Source organism: Anser brachyrhynchus (genome assembly GCF_964034855.1).
Source record: "Anser brachyrhynchus genome assembly, chromosome: 1".
In the NCBI taxonomy this organism is placed as follows: Eukaryota; Metazoa; Chordata; class Aves; order Anseriformes; family Anatidae; genus Anser; species Anser brachyrhynchus.
In genome coordinates this window covers 19,902,092-19,921,220 of record NC_137694.1, presented here as the reverse complement: position 1 = coordinate 19,921,220, position 19,129 = coordinate 19,902,092, and the positions used below count along the sequence as shown (strand labels likewise).

At 37.7% G+C, this 19,129-nt stretch overlaps 1 long non-coding RNA gene across 1 annotated transcript in view; it reads right to left on the bottom strand.

The window, feature by feature from the left end:
• The window catches only part of LOC308181572, a 61,269-nt gene that overhangs the window by 20,399 nt on the left and 21,741 nt on the right, over nucleotides 1-19,129 (bottom strand). Inside the window, exon 2 of the long non-coding RNA XR_013941505.1 lies at nucleotides 13,298-13,383. This is a non-coding gene — a long non-coding RNA (uncharacterized lncRNA). The remainder of the gene's footprint in view (nucleotides 1-13,297; nucleotides 13,384-19,129) is intronic.

The window sequence follows — 19,129 nt, the reverse complement described above, 5'->3', positions numbered from 1 at the left end:
AGAAATTTGTTGCATTCTGCACAGGCTTTTGTAACATGATAGGGAACAGTATTTGCTGACCTGAGAGGTCCTGTCTAGTTCAATATCCTCATGTGTATTGCAAGCTAACACAATACTTTTCCCAAAAGCTGTAGATTTATTTTTCTTACTGCAGATCAGAGCCATGATAGATTAGTTCATATTGTTCATCCTGTTTGTATTGCATCACCAATTTTACAGAGGCAAAAACTGAAGTGTGAGCTTACCTTTGAAAAAAGCCTGGTGTTCAAAGTGCTTTATACCTTAAATACGATGTCCACTGTGCCTTAGGAGCAAAGTAGCATATTACCACTGGCCTGTATATGCAGTGTATTTCCATAAATCATATAATCATGGAACGGCTTGGGTTGGAAAAGACCTTAAAAAATCTTCAAGTTCTAACACCCATGCCATGGGCTGGGATGCCCCACACTAGGTCAGGTTGCCCAAAGCTCCATCCAACCTGTTCTTGAACACCTCCAGGGATGGGGCATCCACAGCTTCACTGTATTCAACTTGTTCTAGTGCCTTACTGCCCTCTGAGTGAAAAATAATTTTGACATTTTTTCTGTCCTTGTTCTTTACAGAGAACTGTCAAGGGAGAAAAGTAACATGAAAACAAAGTCTTAGAGGCTAAATGTTTTGGTTGATCATTTTACTCTACATAGATATCAAATCCAAATGATATCCTCAGAAAATCCAGTGATGGAAACATTGCATAACTCTAAAATTCATTGCTCAGCTATCTTTTGTTATATAGTTTCAGGCATGAAAATGAAAAGCTATTTCAAAGCAATATAACTATATATATGAACATATTAAAATAAATATGTCAGGATAAATAATTGTATATTCTTAAACATGTGCATCAGCCATACACTCAATTCTTCTGTATAAACTCCTGCCTTCTGAGAACTCTGAAAAATCATGAAAGATCCTCAAAACCTACAAAAGGATGATAAAGATCTGCATTTTTTTCTTATAATACCATTTTGACAATGGGTTCAAAATAAAAACTCCTTCTTAGCTCCACAATATAAACGAGATGTTCCCAAGTAGGAGAGGTGATGATGGATAGAAAGAATTTCTATGGAAATGAAAACAAATACTCATAATCGGGTAATTTTTTTTAGAGATTTTTTTTTTTGACTACAGCCTTCTGAGATTTGAGTTCAAAATGTTTCTATCTCCAAAAAAGTGATATTACTGAATGCATGATTTCTTACAACAGTACAAATAGGAATGTATGAATTTTTGTAAAGGAAGGGAAACAGGTTGCTTCTGTAACTCTTGTACTCAGCTGCTTCTTTATATGTTATCCAGGTATGGATGGTGTGAAAGGATTGATTCAGACCTTTGGCCTTGCTACTCTATTCTAGAGCTAACACAATTTACATTCCTAAAATATTCTGGTATTCAGAAGTATTCTGGTCCTTTTTGTTCCAGATTTGGTGTAGGGAGTCAGGGAGTCAGAAAAGAGCTACAAAGATGCTTTGGAAATACAAACAATGTCAATGTGGTGGAAAGACAGGGTGAGATGGAGATAGAAGGAGATTTAAATTGTTTTTTGCTCCCTATTATATTCACACCAGAACACCAGTTTCTTTGATGACTCATGCTCTGTGTAAAATTACTTGCAAAAGGAAGAAATCCACTAAGTTGTGTTTACATACATCTCACATTAATCCTCATCTCATTGGCGTTCTGAGAAAGTACCTTCTTGCTCAGGCTCAATCCACAGTTAATTCTCATTGTTCTAGATGGTTCATCATTCTTCCTAAAATTGTTTTAGCAAGAAAAATGAAAGTCTGAAGACTCTCAGCAATAGGTTTTCCTACATTCCCATGCACTTCCAAAAATTGTGTATGTTTACACAAAACATGCTAGAGCTCTTTAAAAATACCTTAGTTTATTCAAATGAGCTACCCCAGGAATAAGAAGTTTTGTAAGCACATTAGCATGTTATGAGGCCTAGGGTCATTTCTGTTGCTTGGATCCTCTTCTGAAGCAAAGTCTCTGGCTATAACATGATGATAACCACAGTTTCCTAGTTGCAGTTATGCTTCTGTAGCTGAATCTGGTAGGGATTTTGAGGGTATTAGATATTTTCATGCTGAGGCCAAGTGAGTGCTAAGGAAAAATGTGTTCTTTATTTCTGTTATGAGACTTTCTAAAGATTCCAATGGCAGAAAGGTCCAATATGTTGTGAGCTGTATAAGCACTTCATAGAAGGTTAGATCAAAGACTATTTAGACCATATATTTGCATAAAGGGAATTTGTTATGACTTTAGTGTACTGACCTTTCTGCAATTTCTTTCTGGACATAAGCTGAGAAAGTCTATTCCTTTTCAGAACCACTCACTGTTTCTGGTTATTTTGTAAGCTTATAGAGATGTGTCTTTTGCTGAGGTGACCTGATTTGCATCCTCACTAAAAATTGTATTCAAGCAGCGTCACCTCAGAGGAGAATAGGGAAAGGCATATTATCACCTCTACAGTTGTGTATCATCAGGTCAAGGTTGAAGCAAGCCAGAGGGAAAATGTATTTGACTGCTGCTTGCACTTTGTTTTCTTTGTGACTGCATAAAAGGACTTCAGCCTCCAGAGATATAATTATAGCGACTTTCACAGGCACTAAATCTGTGCACACAAAGATGGCATACAGAACAAAAAGCTACAAAGAGAAAAAGACAAACCTTGGGATTTTGGTCTGATTTCTTGACCCTAGTGGGAAGACCTCTATCCTAAAAGGTTATGAAAAAACTTCAGGTTCTGTATACCTTTCACTTTTGTCAGACATAATTGGCATTTGGAAGGATACGCAGCACAGTAGTTAGAAACCATTTGCCAATAAGTGCATTTATAACCAAAGCTTACACCATGCAGGCCAGTAGTTGGTCTCTATTGAAAAGTATCAAACTAGAATTAGCAGACTGGAACTGAAATGTTAATCTTTCCGTTCTAAATATCCTAGGACTTCTCACTCTGTATTACAACTTAAATTAATATAAAAGTTGTTAAAATGAACGCAACAACATATCAGTGAGCTAAGAGCTTTTATTCAACTGTCTAAAATAATAGATGAGGAAACCTCGCTGAAAGATGTGGCTTTCGCCTCTGACAATATTTACTGTCAAAAAAAAAAGAAACACCACTGTACATTCATATCATAGTAATAAATGTACAACAAATTAAAAGAGAACACAGCTCATTAGAAAGCATGCAGATGCCATTTTAAATGCTTTCAACAATAACAATATGATTCCTAGACTTTTAGCAACTTGAAGACAACGGGTAATCTATTTTGTAATAACAATGTTGAAATGCCATATTCATTCCTGTACATTCACCATGATAAAGCTTTCAGTACAAAGGCTTCCAGCTAAGAAAAAGCAAATCCTCTCAGTGTAGAGAAGATATGGACTTTTATGTTAAGATTAGTATTATCTTTAAGAGGCAAACAACATTACCAAGGATCTGCCTTTGATAAGTAATTCATCATACATTTTAAAGAACTCGTGTTCATTATTTAGCTGTTTTATTCTGCTGATGAAAAATATAATTAGGCAAAGATGCTGAATAATTGGTAACAACTATCTGCTTTTGTAATGTTTACCACAATATATAAACATATATATTTGTAGAAAAGTTATTTACCTGAAAATCATCCCCCTGCTTGAAGCATCAGCATTAACAAGACTGGCAATAAATATTAGAACAATGCTAAACTTTTCAAAGCCTTTGGTGACCTGTTTTCTTTATATGTGAGAAAGCTGTGGCAACTGTCCACTGCTAAGGTAATTTAAATAAAATTTAGATAAACTAAAATAGATCCTAAGAATGTCATATTGAATAAGCTTACTGGATTACTCAGTTATAGTATTCAGCCTTCATCAGCACAGACTACCAGATGCAAAAAAATATATAACTGGACAATTACAGAAGAATGTGTTTAGAATGATATTCTTTTCCTATCATATTTAATTAGTCATCAGTTTATGCCCTTAGGTATGAAGGCTTGAATTCTTATTATTGTATCCTACTTAATATTCACAGTTGTGAATATTTCTCAATCTTCATATCAAAATTGAAGCTAAAATACCTCTTTAGCCATCTGTCTTGTGTTGACTATTAATTTTTGACAATGAGTATCATTGCTGGATAATGCACACTATAACAAAGCATTTTAATTTATTGCTTTTAGATATGATTTTAGTTTAACTAAATATCGCTTTTTCTTGAATTAGGAAAGGACAATACCAACCTTCCTTCATACCTTTATGAAGACCCTCGTAGTTCATTTGCAGCTATGCCTGAGTGAAATAGATTTTTCAGTTTGTCTTGGATTTTAACATTTCTCCTATTTAAGCTTTTCCATCAGATGGCTATTATCACTATCTATGTCCTAACTTTCTATGTCTGTCACATTTTTTTCCCCCTGAAATCCTAATATTAGAACAGAATATTCTACAGGTGAATGTTCTCTGATTTAGTTTATGCTTTGAAAATTAAATGATGAGATGACATCTCAGTTTTGTATTTCCAAACATTTTGTTTTAGTCCCTGACATGGGCTGATGAATCCCATAGGCCTGAAAAAGGCAAGGATGCTGTAGCTCCCTTCCTTTAGGTCTAACCAGTATCAAGGCCAAGCACATTTCCAAATAGGCACACACACTGTCTACTACATGTATACATATATACATGACTGGCCATGCAGATCTGTCTAGACAGAAACCACTCAGCATTCACAGAAACAATAAATGACACCAAGAGTTTCATTCTGGTCCCCTCTCTGGCTGGTTAGGATTAAGTTATGTTAGTGGGAAATATAAAAATGTATGTGTATAATGTACAATACGCACAATGACTGGCTTTAGACATTCAGTCTACCTAGTAGCTGGTCCCTGGATCCTTGCTCTCCACAGTTGCCTCACACCCAGAGAAAGACACACATGCATAAATGGGTGTTCCAGCCAATTTCTCAATCCCCAATGTCCCCACCAGTACTGAATTCTTGCTGTCACACTCCAATTGAGACAAACACACCCCTGGCTTCCAGGTCACTTAACCTACTTACTGGCTAGCCAAGCTTGATATTTGCTAGTGATCACACATTGGTGCACACATCCTTAACTTTCTCCACTTGCTGGAACCACAGACACACAACCCTGTGATGCATGGTCTGACTACATCTGCTAGACCTCCATTCACACAAGCACCTGCATAAAGAGCCCCTTCAACCAGAAAACAAACCAAGCAACCAAACAAACAAAAACAGTTAGAAATGGAATTTAATGAGAAGACAGGACAGACCACTCATCAGGTGCAGGGCAGGTATAGGGCATGGCTAGATTAACACACTGACCAGTACATGTGACTGGCCCCTTTTATCTCTTTAACCCCCTATTTTCCTATGCTTGTTCATCCTTCAACCACATAGATCCCTTTCTTTCCCCACTTGTGGTTACTTCCCATAACATGCCTTGTGTAATCCCAAAATGTTCATCCCTCCAACCCATAGTAAGTATTACACTTAAGTAAGTACTACATTATTTGGGTTCCCTCACCTGCTCCTTTGTATGTGTGGACATTCGATTTATATCTCATAACCAGTAACTGCTACTTTACATGGACCAGGGGCATTGTTGGAGCTGTCAGCAATGATACCCAAGTGTCTTTCCTAAGTTCTTTCCATTATTTAAAATATAGCCATGTACATAAGTAAAGTCATTAATTTCTGAAAATCTGCGAGTCAGAAATTGAATTGCTAATACATATGGCCAGAATTAGCCATAGATTCAAAATAACTGGTAATAATCCAAACGTCTGATAAGTCATCTACCAGGTAGATTTGATTCTGGAGTGTGTATTTTAGCTCGGTGTGCTAGAACATTAATTCATATTAAGATGTATTACAGAGCTGTGTTTTAGTTCTCCTGTAACACTTAGACAATTTATTCCAGATACTTAAAAATAAGAGAGAGAGTTTAAATATAACTCCTCTAACTCAGGTAAGAGTACCAATCATTCTACATTTTATCTTGTTGCAAAAGATATATATATATCATTTAAGTATATAAATACACACACATGTATACACATATGTATACAAATTATGTATACAGATACATAATTTATACATAAAAAGGTCAAATTTTCAGGTCCAGTTTACTTTCATCATTTAACATTTGCTTGGGGTTAATAATGCTTTTGATTGTGTAAGGCAGTAGTTGACTTTAGACCAGCTTCTTTATCTGAAAACCAGTATGCCCTTCTGGTAATAACAATTATGTTGGGAAGTTTGGAACATTTGTATGTACATGACAAGGAATCTTTTTTGTTTCTTTGTTTGTGTTTATATCCTAAGAATACACTGAAAGAAAGGTCCTTGCTTTGCACTTAATCCACTGCAGGTATCAGATATCACACAATAGCCACTGAGAAGCTTAGTGTTTTTGAATTGATAGTTGGTGTTGCCATAGCTGACTAGTCTGATGAAGTGATGGGATTTTCAGAGTCTAAATTTAATTTTTCATGACCTTGGGATGGGACAGTTGTAAGGGTTGTGAAAATAGAAAACCCTAGTTTTAGGCTGTGGAAATTTCTCTTTTCTGAGATTAGAGATTATTTTCTGAAAATAAATGTTTTTCAGTTTTAGCTTGGCAAGTGTTTTTTTTTCTATAGCATTTTTTTTTTTTCAAGCAGCTTTCTGTAATTTATCAGTTAATACATTATGTTATAATTTAGCTGGTCACTCATGGTCATTTTTAAAATTATCAGCCTGGGAGGGTTCCACTTTGAGAGATGCAGTTATTGATTAAAAACCTTATGCAATAATATTTTTAAATAGCCACTTTTCCAGCCCCTGGACACACTTGTGACATGGCATAGTGCCCACAGTGGACCTTTTATTTCTGATTTCTATTTATTTGTTTCTAGTCAATAGCTAGCTCTTTTCTTCAGAGCATATAACAGTAGTGAAGTTGTATTGCTAACTAGCTTTATGTCGGAGTTAGTTGGAGTTACTTTAAAGACCATACGGCCTTCTCCTGGAAAGCTGTTTAGTAGAAAATTGCAGTTAACAGCATAAGGAAAAGTTTTCAAGATGGACAACAACAGGCAATCCGTCACTTTTAAATGTGTTTCTTGAAAATGTATTTTCCCAGGTTCTACATATTAGTAGTAGAGGGATCTAGTGCTTGCTTGATTTCGTAACAAAGATATTTATCAACATTTGTTATCAAGAGAAGCTGTCATATGTTCTGCTAATTCTCCTCCTTGTTCCATGGTAAAAGTGGTCCCCTTAAGCAAGTTGCCAGTCTTATATGCTTCAGAAAGTAGCAAAAAAGTGATTCTTGTCTGCCATGAGATTTAAACAGGTGGCTGTTTGCCTTTGCTCATCCCTTGCTGTAGAAAATACCTTAGAATGATTCTATAACAGATTGTTTCACTGAAGGATGTGACTTACATTTCTAGTTACTAGTGTGTGAGTTTTGGTGCAGTGAGAAGGACATAGTGGAGTTTAAAATCCCTCAGCCTAAAAACTTCAAATGTGATCATCGACTTATGAAAAATGACTGAAACCAATGATATGAACAAGTTCATTAGCAAATTCATTGACACATTTTTGGATCTAAATACATTAATTTTCTTTGCCAAACTTGTTAAAAAAATAATATAGCAACATGGACAGCAAAGTAGATCCTCTCAGATGTGCCTTAGACTTTCCAGCATTATCTGTTGTGCTGTTTACAGAGGTTTGTTTGCTCATGCTTAGAAGACATTATTTGTACAGTTAATGTCAAAGCAAATAAGCTGGAAGAAATACACTGTCTGCAGAGTACTTGAATGTATATTTCATCTTTTTCTACTGATTTGAAACAGTTGTAGATATAAAGCATGTTTATTTTATATTCTCTGATTAATCAGATGATAAGTTCATTTGTCAGGAATGCTGAATGAAATGAAATGAATGCCAAAAAGATATGTTAACATCACTAGTGATAATGAAAAAGAAAACAGTAGTAATGAAAAAAAAACCAACTAACTGCTGTATTATTCTTTCATATTATACTAGACTATTTTTTTTACTGAGGTCAGTCTTGCCACCACTGAATTCCATGGACAAGTCTTCAGCTGATCTCAATGGGAGAAGGGTGAGAACTTAGCTACTCAGAACAATGCCGTTTTAGAGGTTTACTGATATTATTATTATTATTATTATTATTATTATTATTTTGCAAATGAAAGATAGTTTAAGGAACAAACAGCAAAGGCTTTTGCAGTACCAAATAAATACAAGCTGGGAAGAGATATTTGCGGTAATTTGATAGGAGATGTCTCAGGATGGGGTGAGGAGTGTGTCTGAGGTCTGCTAAGCTTTTTGGTAGGAATGGTTTTGTGTACATATTTGGAAAGACTGAGAGTATTATTCAATGACAGATTTAAGGGAATAAATGAAAGTGCAGTGTCTGAGGAATTAAGGATTGTTCTGGGAGTGATGTCACAAGTAGGAGAGTAGAACAGGAACAGAATGAGAAAAGAAAGGGAAGAGAACGTATAGCTATGAAAGGTTAAAGATATATAAATAACAAAGAGACCAAGTGAAGAGACAGCAGAAAATGTGAAAAAACATGACAGAATGGGAAAAAATGCAATCTAAGGAAAAAAAAAATAAAAGAAGGAGCACAAGAATCCAGATATATTTTAGCGGATGGCTCACTGACACAGTTTGCTTGCTGGTACACTTCTGCATTGCTTTAAAGAGATAGAGAACATCTTGGATGCAGTGCAGAAGCTTCTCTTTTGCCTTGCATCACCAGATTATGGAATCCAAATCAGTAATGTGGCTGCAGCCCTACCATGGAAGTGTTTGAGACAAGAGCACCATGGCAGGAGAACACGAAACATAGACCCCTGGGTGAATTTCATGCTCTGGTCAATGACCTGGTCAGATGTGAACACTGAAGTTATTAAATAGCAGTTCAATAAAATAAATTTTGCAGCATGTTTAAGCTGCTCATACTTAAAGTTTAAGATAACCATCCAGTAGGACAGCATGAATGGTGGTGTTATATGTCAAATCCCTTCATAAATCAGAGTACCAAGCAGTATCTCCACTGAGAAATAAAATGGCCAAGACCTGAATTTTGGCACTGAACCTAACTACAAGGGCTATGCTTATTCCATGGCTGCCTTTTCCAGATGGGTGGCTAAATCTAAATCGCCTGCTGGAAATGCTTTTGTGCCAGTAACACTTGGAGAGCGCTGGTTGGCTTCAGCAATGCAGAGACTGCCTAAACAGTTAAGATAATTATAGGACCATGCCCATGCTCTGGCACTGTTTCGTTTGCTTGGGCAGGCCTCTGATCCCAAGTTCATTCCAAGCTAGAGCAGGAACAATGGTTATTGTGTCATGGTGCTACCATGCATCAGACTCAGAAACCTGTCTAGCAAATCTGGCAGCAATATTAATATACAGCTTGTTTAGATGTTGCTTACATTGTGATTTTTTTATCTTTGTTTTCAAATACACTTGGCTTTATTTTACCCTGAATTGAAACTTCAAGTCTTTTCAGGGAAGATAGACATTGTCAGGTATTTCATCTGGGAAGAAGCTGATGTTTAGCCCTAGGGGAGCACAATGCAACTGAAACACAGTAAGGAAAGGATCTGACCAGACAAGAGGGAGCAGTCAGTCCAAGAGAAAGTGCTTTGAGAGCCTGGGCAGACATTTTTTGATACCTCAGAGAATCTAGACCAATGTTTCATTTCTTAGCAGTTTTACTCCAACTCTTTTCTTGACTCACAAAGGCAAGTGGTACTGAAAATCACTAGCACTCCGCTAAATCTTTCCCCACTTTGTACGTGTGGGCATGAAAAGTACAGAGCATACTGAAATATACATTTTTTTTTTAAAAAGATGTATTCTTAGCTCTTGTAAAATCTGGGAAGTTTACTCAGTAATAAGTGTAAGGTATCTGAGAGCATCCCTGCTCCCAGAGGTTTGGCTGATGTGGTTTGGGGCCAGCTCAGAGCCAGCAGATTTGAGGGTGGCCCCTTTTGTGTGGTGGCCTGGGGGACAGGCTCTCAAGTGCTGTGGGGCAGCCATGGCCAAGGCCAAACCCTGGACCAGCTTTCAGTCTGAGCTCCTGTGCGCCCCAGCAGTGTGCCACCAAGCTAGGCCCACCCATGGACCAACATCCCGGCCTGTCCTGTCTTTGGGGACTTGCCTGATGGATGGGGCTGGGGCTGCCCCTGGCTGCCCTGCTCTTGACTGGGGCCAGGGGCAAGGCCCTGGCTTCCAGATCCATTCTGGCTGCCCCCAGGGTGAGGTCCTGCTGCTCAGGAGTGCCCCGACCTCAGAGAAATGCCAGCCCTCATAGCACACTTACAGTAAGTCTGACATTTTCACTCCTGAGGATGTGAGAAGCTGTTTTCATTGCCACATTGCTCCCAGTGCTATATATGTGATGCCCTGAAAGGCTTTGCAAACAGGCAGTTATACCAGGAGGCCTATTGGAATAGCTTGGTATTTTTATCTTTTTTTTTTTTTTTCCCCCCTCCCTCCTTTCTACTATTTCCTTTTCAGAATTAAAATTTAAAAGTCTCCTGGGGAGATTAATCCGTTATAACATCTGATCTAGACTCCAGAGGGATATTTTTTTGTATCCAAATATTGCTAAAATTTAAACGTCAAACATAAATGAAGAAGAGAGAAGGGTGTGTGTGTGTGGAGGGGGCCACTTTATGGGAGCATGACCTGAGTTTGTGAGTGTAACTATTTCTGGAACCTGAATGGTAAAAGGTTTGTAGGATCTGAGATATTTTTACTGTGATTCAAAAAATGTAACCTTTTCACTGTTTCTCAGTTTGGTTAATGTGATATTTTCCCTTTCATAATGAATAAATGTAACAAATGACCTTTAGATTTAACTTGATTAACTTGATTATTCATCATTAAAATGTTGTCTGTCACCTTCCATATGGAAAGTATGTAAATTTACCCAGAGAGTGGGGATGTGCTGTTCATGCTGAAACAGATAACATTTATATTACCATTATGTTATTTCTTAGTTTACCTCTACATTGGTTACACAAAAAATATTTCCTTAGGAATTATAATAAGATTTTGCAAATCACTAATTGAGGGCTTCATACTGAAATTTACCATCACTGAAATTTGTTGAAGAGGTTATTGAGCTCACTAAATGCTAAATGCCTTCATAAATACAAGTTAAAACGTAATTTTATATTTTACAGTTGGTACGTATTCATTTTTTTGCATCCAAGTCATACTTTGTTCTCACAACACTTGACCTATTTATAGTAATTTCATTAAATTTTTACAGAGCAACTAATAAACTTGAGCAATTTACCTTCAGTCAGGAAATTTCTCATCAGACGTATGCTGTTCCTGACAACACTTCTAAAGTTTTAAAGTTCATTTTTTATACTTCTAGAAATATTAACATGGATTTTAATGTTTGGACTTCTGCGTGGCATTTTGAAATTAGGAGATGTCTTTAATATGTTAACAGACTAGTAATAAATAATGGATGAGTATAGTTGCACTTTGAAGTTCAGTGGAAAAATAGTTAAATTTAGTGAGGAATAAGTTTGCTGTTGTCAGAAATACAAGGGTGTCAGCAAAAGATGGGCACCTGTTTTTCTGATACTGAAATGAAACCTAGTAAAAGAGAAATTCTTCCTTCAGACCATAAAGTGACCATGTAATTAAAACTCTGTGGTAGTTTCTATAGGCAGCTAACTTTGGTGACACTGTTATTCATGCACAGCTTGAAACAACAAATAACTATAGAATTCACATTTATCTCAATGCCCCTTTCACAACCCTTCCATCCAGCTCCCGGGGGGCACTCTGTGCTCAGAGATGTGGTCCCTCAGGCTTGTCCTCTGTCTTCGGAGAAACCAGTGGGCCCAGCTGATCTCTCCTCAGAGTACACATCTAATTGGAAATTAGGAATGCAGGAATCCACATTTTAGGGTGGAGTGAATTGCTGTGTCTCTGTATAGATCATCGAGGAAATCTGAATGATGAGATGCCTCTGTGTGTATTGTCTGTTGATAATACTAGAAGCTTTGAAGGAAGGTATAGTAATGTAATTGAGACTACTGGGTTTATATGTCCACTGTCTTGAAGTTAGACAAAAAATTAGTACTTTCTGTTAACAGTTGACTTTAGTGGCCCTTTTTCTGTGATAATTCCTCTAAACTGTAGTGAGACCATTAGATTATGCTATTAAATTGCTGAAGTAACTTCAGATATCTTTCATATAATGTGCCCAGTGTGTGTAATGAAAAATGTAATAGACCTTAATTTAATATGTTTATTCACCAGTAGAGTTCATCTGTGATGGTTTGTAGAGGTGTACATGCAAAAAAATGATTGCATGTCTTTCACAAGTAACTGCAGGCTGTTTCAGATTGCTTAAAGTGATTATTAGTGATCTGATACATTTTGCTGTCAGTAAGAAGTTTCCAAAAGCCATTGCATACAAGGTGTCACTGACTAAATCAAGAGTGTCCTACTGAGCACAGCAGTTTAGAAAGAAAGATTCAGTCTGAGAGAACATACTGCAGAAAAACATCACCTGAATTTAAATGACTGGGCAATGGGGAACAAAATTCTTTTGTATTTTTTTTTATAGTTCTAGCTAGCAGTGTATTTGCATGACTTTGTAAAGCAAGCACACATATGGCTGAATGATTCCACTTCCTCCTGAAAGAACTAAATACTATAAAGTACATGTTACTATGTATAAAATGTTTCAGAGGAGATAAGCATAAATACATAACTTGATATAATACAGTGCTTATAGTCTGGAATTTTTATTCTGTTTTATTTGCTTTCCCCCTCTTCCTTTTTGTTCCCTTCATCAGATTTTATAAGCCTGAAATATTTACCTTCTGCCTCTACAGGCTGCAGTCTGTGGCCCATTGAAACATGATACATCAGAACATTCTTTGTGAAATGACTTCCAGTTCCTAAAATCTCTTCATGTTTGCTAGCATCTATATTCAGATAACTCTGGTTTTAACCATTGTTTTGAATTAAAATATTTGTAATTCTAATAACAAAATTATATTTTATAAAGCAATAGCATTTTGGTTACTTACATGCTATTTACTTATCTGTCTTTTCTTCCCTCTAGAGAGCTTTTTCTCTGGCATGAATGATGGCCTGTATATATATATTATATGGTTCAAATAGACTTTTTAAAATAAAAAATAAAACAGAAATCAAGTTACTTACCAGGTGGCACTTTTCTTTGAGACCTTGAGTAGAAAGACTGAATTCTTACTCAACACTCTCCTGTAGTTCCATTGTTTTCAGATTACCTGTAAAACCAAGTAATTAATTCCTAGCAGTGGTACTATGATCGGTGGCAGAGGTCTTGTATCAGGTGACCTTGAACATACATTTCTCAGTGGACAATATTAGCTGGAACTACAGTATGTTTATCCCTTCCACTTTCACAACTGTTTTCATCCTTTCTCCCTCCACACCAGCAATGCTTCTGTTTCCCTCTGTGTAAATCTATGAATGCTTGAGAAGACAGATCACTATACTTACGACAAAATTCCAGAGTAATACAGGAAAAGGCTACAGTTATTCAAACCAAGATCATCTAGGTAGTGATGACCATCAGAGAGGATGGTCAAGGAAAAATAATGGGGTAAGCACATATGCTCTTTCCCTGAAAGATGCTTTCCAGTATCTGACTACGTTCATGTCAGAGTAATTCGTGAGCCTGATGTGATTTCTCTTTGCTAGCTTCTCAGCTGATCTTTCTTTCAAGTTCTTTTTCAGCCTCTCCTTGAATGTATGTACATTTTTTTGTACTCAGCAGGGATTTTGGCACACTGCTCCACTGGTCTGATACCCATTCAGAGAACACTTTTGTTTGTTTTGAATTTGATTCCTGCTAGCTTCACATGATGGCTCATAATTCTTTTGCTGTAAGAGACAATGAATACTTGATCCCTATCCACCTTCTTTATGGTGCTCCTATTTTGTAGACCTCTATTACATCTCTGTAAGCCTCATCTTGCCCGGGTTGAAGTGTCACAGACTAAGCCATTTTTCATATGGAATGGTGTGGTCATATGGAAGTTATGCCATGTCTCTGGAAAGCCTTGCTGCCTGTCTCTGAATCTTTTCCAGTTCTAAAATAACATCCCTCTTTTTGTTACTTACCTATCCATCATTTCAGTGTTCTATGGCCAATTCTTTAATACTATATTCTGTTAATGTTTTCATTACATGTTTTTTTCCATCCTTCAACCTTGGTTGATTAACCCTGATTTATCTGAGGAAGCAGGTGACAGCAATGAAAATGTGGTTGCTCAGAAGGATGCAGCAAATCTTCAGGTTCAAAGAAGAGCAATGAAGCTGGTGGAGGGGCTAGAAAACAAGTCTTACGAGGAGCAGCTGAGATACCTGGGGCTGTTTAGCCTAGAGAAAAGGAGGCCCAGGGGAGACCTTATTATGCTCTACAATTACCTTAAAGGAGGCTATAGTGAGGTGGGGATTGGTCTCTACTCCCAGCCACCAAGTGACAAGATGAGGGGAAGTGGCCTCAAGTTGCACCAGGGGAGGTTTAGGTTGGATGTTAAGAGAAATTTCTTTACTGAAAGAGTTGTGCAGCATTGGAATAGGCTGCCCAGGGAAGTGGTTGAGTCAACATCCCCCAAGGGCTTCAAGAAACATGTAGATGTAGAACTTAGTGACACGGTTTAATGGAGGAGTTTAGTACCTGATAGCAGGTAGTTGCAGGGGTGACCTCTGTGAGAAGTGCCTAGAAGCTGCCCCATGTCAGATAAGAGCCAGTTCCAACTAGTTCCAAAGGGACCCACTGCTGCCCAGAGCCAAGCCAGTGAGCAATGCTCGTTGGGCCTCTGGGAGGGCAGATTTAAGAAAGGGAAAAAACCTGCTGTGTCACAGCACCTAGGAGAGTGAGGAGTGAGAACCAGCCCAGCCGACACCGAGGTGGAAGAGGGCAGGAGGTGCTCCAGGCATGCAGCAGAAGCTCCCCTGCGGCCTGTGGAGAGGCCCCTGGTGGAGCAGGCTGTCCCCCTGCAGCCCATGGATCCCACATGGAGCAGATCTCCACACTGCAGCTAAATAGAGCTGGACCCAATATTGACCTCTAGTGTACAGCACTAGTTACTGGCCTCCAACTAGACTTTGGACCACTAACCACCACCTTCTGGGCCCAGATGTTCAGCCACTTTTAAATCCACATCTACTAGCATGTGAATTTTCTTGGTCGATCTGTGGTTTAGAGATCTGCAGCATGTACATGATGGTTTTGATTATCACAGTGCCATAACTGACCCAGGCTGCCCGTCACCCTCTTGGGCACCGTCCTCCAACCTGACCTGCTCCTGCTCCCTGCCTGGGTACAGTAGGATGGACACCCCTGGTGAGGCTCCTAGTCTGACATATCCCTTGCATCTCTGTATGCCTGGCCCCAGGGAGCTGCCAACCCTTTCCAAGCCTTCACATAACCCTTCTGATGGATTCTGCAAGACTCACTGGAGGGATTTTTGCTGCTGTCATGTTAGATGAAGGCTTTAAAAAAGTTTTCATTCATTTCACTATTTGCTCTTCAAACCCTTTCTTGGCCTGCATAGTTGTACTTTTATATCTAAGCTGTCAAAATTTATGAGGCTTTTATCTATTTTTGTACAATATTTTGATAATTACTTTCTGTTTTCTAATAATATCTTTTTTTCTAGGCTGAGTAGCCATGCTGGCTTAATATATTTTCCTTTTTCAAATCTTGTTCAGCAGATGACATGCACTGTTGTTGTGTTTGCTATATGATATCTTTCAGAAATCTGCATGCTGCTGGGAAGGGTTTAATTGTCTTAGCTATCTCTTTTGGTTTCATTTTAAGAAGCTTCATCTTTTTTACATAGCTTTCTTCTCTAAGTAGAACACAATGGTAGTACATCTTTAGGTCTTTGTTGTTTCTGTCTTGATGTTGAAACTAAGTATATTCAGATCAATGTTACACAATGCTACTTCTGCTTCACAAGATTTTGCTGTGGTTTAACCCGGCTGGCAGCTAAACACCACACAGCCGTTCGCTCACCCTCCCCCCTCCCTCTCTGGGATGGGGGAGAGAAACAGGAAAGCGAAGCCTGTGAGTTGAGATAAAGACAGTTTGTTAAGACAGGAAAATAATTAATAGTAATAATAATAATAGTACTACTACTAATAACGTGTACGAAACAAGTGATGCACAATGCAATTGCTCACCACCCGCTGACCGATGCCCAGCCTATTCCCGAGCAGCCGGCCCCCCACCCCGGCCAGCCACCCCTATATATTGTTTAGCACGACGTCAGATGGTATGGAATACCCCTTTGGCCAGTTTGGGTCAGCTGTCCTGGGTCTGTCCCCTCCCAGCTCCTGCTGCACCCCTAGCCTGCTCGCTGGCAGGACAGAGCGAGAAGCCGAAAAGTCCTTGGCTTGGTGTAAGCACTGCTCTGCAACAATTAAAACATCAGCATGTTATCAGCGCTCTTCTCATCCTAATCCAAAACATAGCACCCTACCAGCTACTAGGAGGAAAATTAACTCTGTCCTAACTGAAACCAGGACAGATTTCATAAGATTTCATAAGCTTTCTTCTGTAAGATTTTGAGCCATTCTATATATTACTCACTAACAAGATTATTACAGCCTTCAGTTCTTTCAGTAATTCTTTGGGGAAATAGCATGTTAGTTTGAATGCCCTTAGGTTGAGAAGAAAACTGAACTCAACACTCCAATGTATGCACAAATTTACTAACAATCAAGCTATTATAGAAAGATATGTAGCAATTCCCTCTCCAGCTGTCTATAAAATGAAAAGAATGATCTTTGTTGCATCCTTTTGAAAAAAAGAATGTGGAACATCCCTTCCAGAAGAGCATTGTGGGTGGAGTGTACTGGGGAAAAAAGATGCTTTTGTGAAGCTCTGCCCTAGCATCTGCAGTGTAACAGTGTTTTGTGTGCATCTGTGTGCTCATTGTTTCCTCCCAGTTTGCTCTAAGAGCTTTCGTGCTCCTTGCACTAGCTACTTCAAATAGCCATTTAAGTAGCCCATAGCTGCTTCAAATAGCCATTCCTAGCTTTCTCAATACACTGAGCAGACATTTTAATACGGATATTGAACTCTGGGTTCTGGAATCTGTGCGGAGGTCCCAGTACCTAAAAATCAGGCACTTTTGCACCTGAATTGTAAGCAGCCAAGTCTTTCAGGGTACAGCTTTTAACTTTAAACTCCAGTTTAGTCAAGCAGTAATTGAAGTATATTTTTGTTCTCAAGGCAAACATAACTCAGCTCCATTATGAACATTTTAGACAAGTTTTCACACTCAGATATTTTCATTTGTGGAATGTGACTGCTATAACATTTGAATCAGGATGATTAGTAAGTATCTTCTACCCTTACCTTCCTGAAAGTTGTATATATTAAACATTGCTAATGGCAATAGTTAAATAGAAAATAGGTTTCTAGGATCTCAGAAATGCATACCATGGTGTACAAACTGGATTTCATTTCCTGGCAAAGATTTAGTTGTAATATTTCAGATCAACATCACATTTGTATCAACAGCACAAAAATGCTGCTGCAATAGTATATTCATACCATGAAACAGATTTATCAAGAAAAATCATGCTGTGGCAGTCTGGTGATTTTGATTTGAATTAGTGACCTTATGAGCCACAGTCCAAAATCAAGGCATTAGTTTTAAATGCTGATGGCCTTATGTAAAAATCCAAATGTAATTTTACATGTATAAAACTGTTAGTGTAGCTATAAACCCAGCTACAAACTTCCCTCAGTCTTGGACAGCTATATTTTCGAATTAAAATCTGAAGCATGAGACTTACCAGAGGAAAAACCCCAAAGCAAGCAGACTTTTTTCCTACACACAGTATTCCTAACTATGAAATACAGAATTAAAATACAAAAGACATTCCTAGCATTAATGACTCTGACAGCAAGGGAATGTGATTTAAAAGCTTCTGAAATGTGTTCTCATTAACAAGAGCCTGAAGTTATTTACTGTAATTTAGTGTACACCAAATTTTGGATAAGGCTATGTTTGAGGGTAGAAACTGCAATAAAATGTTTAATAGCTTTTGAATTTCAGGAAGTGCAGCAGAGTATTATCTACTTACACTGTGTTTTCCTTCAGTGGCTTCTTTCAGTCCAATCACCACCATCAAAATTCACACCTATCATGATCAATTTGTGTTTTTGTTTATTGATATTTTCCTCTTTCAATACTCTTGTTTTTATATTCTCATCTAAGCATATATTTGGAAGCATTTATTGGATACAGTGTTCTGAACTGTGAAATATTATCTTACAGTTCTTCATTCAGTCTATATGGAAGTATTTATTTGCTTGAATTCTAAAGCCTTTTTTTGCAACTTTATAAAATCTGTAAAAATGCAATGTCTCATTTCATTCAAAATGTATTAATGTCTTTGCTTCAAAGATCATCACAGAAACCTTTGTAATGATCTGAGTACACTTCCCTGCAACTGAAGTATTCCATACTCTGTCTTAATAACTACAATAAAATTTCCACTTTTAACTGCTGTATTTTCAAACATTTTACAAAGAAAAAAGGACAGACTCTTCTGCTCTAATTTATGCTTAATGATCTGAAATATCATCTACCCATAAATGAAGTAGTGTTTGAAATGGAGAGAAACAACCTAAATATTTAGTAAACATTCCTTTTGCAAGAGGGAAAATAAAATGCAGAGAATTTAAATGATGTGCTCCAAAGCATGTAGAGTCAGCTTCCAGTTATGGCTGGAAAACATACTACTATGCCTCTTAAATCAGTGTTCAGTCCATTGGCTTTTTTTTTTTTTTTTTTTTCTCCTTTGTCAGGAGTGGTAAATCCCTGCTGTTTTGCCTTCTGGTTATGAAGTACTTCACAAGACTTGAGAACCCTCTGAAATGACTACCCAGTGAAGAAATTGCTCTGCTAATAGATTGCAGTTTTGGTTCAGCAAGGCTAGTCTTTGAATCGGTTCTGTCCATACTTGAATCATCATTTCTTGGCT